The following is a 4,062-nucleotide window of genomic DNA, read 5'->3' on the forward strand; positions in this document are numbered from 1 at the left end:
CAATGCTTTAACAACTTACCACATGCAGACCAGTTACAGTAACAATCTCTGAAGAAAATCAACTTGAACTACTTAAATAGCTATTAATTTAATCACAGATATAGTCATAAACTCACATGTCCAGACCTCAATGAAAATCAGGAAATGTCTTTTTTTTTTTTTTTTTTTTTAACAGGTCTGGCTATCTCTTTTATTGCGTCACTGACTGCCTTGAAAACCCTATGAAACAATTCTACTCTGCACACACCAGGTAGGCATGAACTGGAATCACTCGTCAGTAATGATTAGTGAAGTGCAGGTGGGATTCACGTCTGAGATCCCCAAGGCCTCAATCTGTTGAAGAAGCTGCTTGCATTGGGCTTCTCTCCCTCACTGCAGTGATAAAGATGAAGTCTGAGGAGACAGTGTGTCCCAGGTCCCACTTTATTGATTTAGAACTCAAGGGTTGATGGCCAGAGTGGGTCCATTCCCTTCCGGTCATCTGTAGGAGCCAGCCCTAGATCTTGAAGGCTAAAGTGAGACCATCTCCCAGGGGCAGGAGGGCTGGTGTGGACCCTTGCGTCCAGCAGGATGCGTTCATTCAGGTTTCGTCTGCACTGGGCCTCCATATCCGGCTGCTGAGGCTGCAACACTTGTCTTTGACACAGGACACTGAGAATGGCGAGAACACCTTCGGGGTGCAGCAGCTGTAGGTACCTCTAGTAGCAGGCAGTGCAGTTCTCCTTGTCTGTGTCCACTACCGCCCCGTCGAAGGTGCCGGCCTCACCCACAGCCAAGAGTTCGTCCAGGGTATCCAGGCCCGGCTTCAAACGAAGGTCGATCTTGTGCTGCTACTCAGTCTGTTTCCACAGGGGCCACCCCAGCTCTGGGGGTCTCATGTCCACCTCACAGATCACCACGAGTCAGTCGGGGGCAGTGCCAGTGCCAATGCCAGGGTTGAGTAGCCCGTGAACGTGCCCAGGTCCAACGCCGCCTTGACCTTGATGAGTCTAGACAGGTTGGCCAGAAGCTGGGCCTGCTCACACGTCATCATGGAATCCCTCTGTGGATGTTCTAGAGTCAGCAGCCGCAAGCTCCGCAGCCCTGGGTATTCCCACATGGGGCGGCTCAGCAGGTACTGCCACAGGGGGCTGTCCTCCAGGGGCAGCAGGCGCTTCTCTGGCCGGGACTGCCATGGGGGGCACCGTAACTCCAGGAAGAGACCAGTGGCGAAGGTCTCGCCCAGGGCGATCCAGGGCCAGCAGGGCGGGCACAGAGAACCGGAGCACGGACTAGGTCATGGCTTGTGCAGCAGGCGGTGCCCAGGAAATATCTTAAAGATGCTATCATTTCCCATTTTCCACCGGAATTGATTCTGATAACAATCATAGTCTTTGGGAAAATTCGATCTTTCATTTTCTGTTTAAAAAAAAACTCAAAACATTATTATTATGAATTTGAGTGAAGGTTTACAGAGCAGTTTTACATCCAACAAATCACATGATTAGTTTCATCTTAATGATGAAACATGTACACACTTCTTCCTGTGGCTCTTATTTCCATTCCACCCTCTTCCCCAACACCTCTAAACCTTGTCCCCATGTAAATATTATCTTTTTGGTCTTAAATGGGTGACTAGTCCATGGTGAGCATGCCTCACTAGTTTTGTTATCTCCCCTACATCACTATGTACTGCTCGGTTGAAAATGGGGCCATGAGAGTAAGTTCCATTCTAAATCTTAATGGTGACTGGTGGCCATAGTTTCTGATTCCTCTATTCTCTTTCTGACGATTAAGTCCTGTATATTTTTATAATTTTGAGTTTTGTTCCACACTGTCTTCTACTCAGTCTGGGACATTCTAACATGATCCTTTTTAGAGCATTTGGTAGTGGTAGCTGAGTGCCATCTAGTTCTGGTCTCAGTTGTGGAAACTGATGCTCATGTGTTCCATTAGTTTATTCGCTTAGGTCTCTCTCTCTTTTTTGTTTTTTTAAAGCATATTTTCTTTTAAATGTTCATTTACCTTCAAAACATAAAACAGTCTCTAGAAATATTCATACCTATAAAAATGATTACTTGGTTAGACATTCATTCCAAATTCTGAAAATAAAAAGAAATGAGTAGATTGAAGGGATTGGTTAAAGCATGTGTTCTAGTAGTATTTTTAACTAATTGGTCTTTAGACCAAAAACTTGGAAAAGCACATTCTTCTTTACATGTAAGCTGGGAAGCCTGAGGTGCTAACAGTTAGGAAGGTGATATGGAGAGGATGAAAGTGTTCTAGATAAAGCGAACAGGGTGGGGGTGGTACAAATCCACTATGCAAGCCTCACTTTCTCCAGATCAAGTGTCTCTAACCAACCCTTAAAAAGGATTGATAACATATCCTTCCATCTAGTGTAATTTTATAAACATTGGTATCACTATGGCTAAATAAAAATTTGACATCGAACAATACCCTGACATTTAGAGACATGAAATGCATTATCAATGACCTTAAGTGAAAATTCATGAAATTATCAGGGTACCATCTTAATTCACCTTAATGAAAAGAGATTTTATCATATAGTATATGACAGTTAGGGAAAAGGACATGAAATGTTAAAAAGTCAAACTGAAATAAATTTAATTGCTACATTAAATTGGATGAAAATTTCCTGCCAAGTATATAGCCACTCTTTAAATAATATGAAAAATTACTGCCTAAGAATAATATTCACTAGTTCTGTTTCCAAAGTCCTTTTCTATGCCTATAATTATAATGAAATATCTGGCCATGGTGTTTCAGTCAGTTAACTCTGGGTCCAATCTGCCCCAGAGTCCCAAAAACATCCAAACTTATGTGGACTAGTCAATAGGTGAAAACCAAAGTTTTATGCAGCTAATTATTTTGAAAATATTTCTGTTTTTTAAGTGAATATCTTGCTATATGGAATAAAATTTAAAATTAACTCATAATTAAAAAATTTAACAACTTATGATTGGTAAAGGTCATTAGGAAGACGAGAAAGAAGAAAAAGACCAAAATGTACATCAGAAGAGACTCTGAAACTTGCTCTCCAGTGTAGCGATACAAAAACAAATGGAAGAAATGAGGAGGCAAAAGAGCTAAACAGAAAATTTCAAAGGGCAACTCGAGAAGACAAAGTCAAGTATTGTAATTGAATGTGAAAAAAAACCCAAAAAACTGGAGTTAGAAAACAAAAAGGAAAGAACACACTCAGCATTTCTCAAGCCGAAAGAACTGAAGAAAAAAAATCAAGTTTCAACTTGCAATATAGAAGTATTCCATGGACAAAATATTTAATGATGCAAAAAGCATCAAAAGATGATGGAAGGAATATAGTCAGTGGATGATGTTCAACCATTTCAAGAGATAGCGTACATCAAGAGACAATGATACCAAAGGAAGAAGACCAGTATACACTGAAAACATTGACAAAAAACAAAGCTCCAGGAATTGGTAAAATATAAATAGAAATCTTTCAACAAGCTGATGCTCTGCCTGGAGGCTCTCATTCGTCTATGCCAAGAAATTTGGAAGATAGCTGCCTGGCCAAATGATTGGAAGAAATGTATATTTATACCCATTCCATGAAAAAGTGACCCAATAAAATATGGAGATTAAGGACAACATAGTTAATATCAGATGCAAGTCAAATTTTATTAAATATAATTGAAAAATGGCTGCAACAATGTACTGACAGTAAACTACTAGAAGCTAAAGCCAGATTCATATGAGGAAGTAGAATGAATGATATCATTGCTTATGTCAGATGGATCTTGGTTGAAATCAGAGAATACCAGAAAGATGTTTACCTGCATTTTATTTACTATGAAACACTACAGAGACTTAGTATTCCAGAACACTTAATTATGTTAATGATAACCCTGTACAAATACCAAGAGGCAGTCATTTGAACAGAACAAGGACACACTAAATGGTTTAAAATTAGGAAAGTTGTGAGCCAGGGTAGTATTCTTTCCCCATATTTACTCAATCAGTACGTTGCACAAAAAATTGAAAAGGATTCTTAAAAAGTAATAGAGACATTAAAGAATACCAAATAATAATAAAATT

The 4,062-nt window shown here is 39.9% G+C and overlaps 1 pseudogene; it reads right to left on the minus strand.

Annotated features, from left to right (window-relative positions):
• Positions 1-496: 496 nt before the first annotated feature.
• On the minus strand, positions 497-1,280 carry LOC102818308 (annotated as a pseudogene).
• Positions 1,281-4,062: the final 2,782 nt, after the last annotated feature.

This window comes from Chrysochloris asiatica, unplaced genomic scaffold, assembly GCF_000296735.1.
Source record: "Chrysochloris asiatica unplaced genomic scaffold, ChrAsi1.0 scaffold00157, whole genome shotgun sequence".
In the NCBI taxonomy this organism is placed as follows: Eukaryota; Metazoa; Chordata; class Mammalia; order Afrosoricida; family Chrysochloridae; genus Chrysochloris; species Chrysochloris asiatica.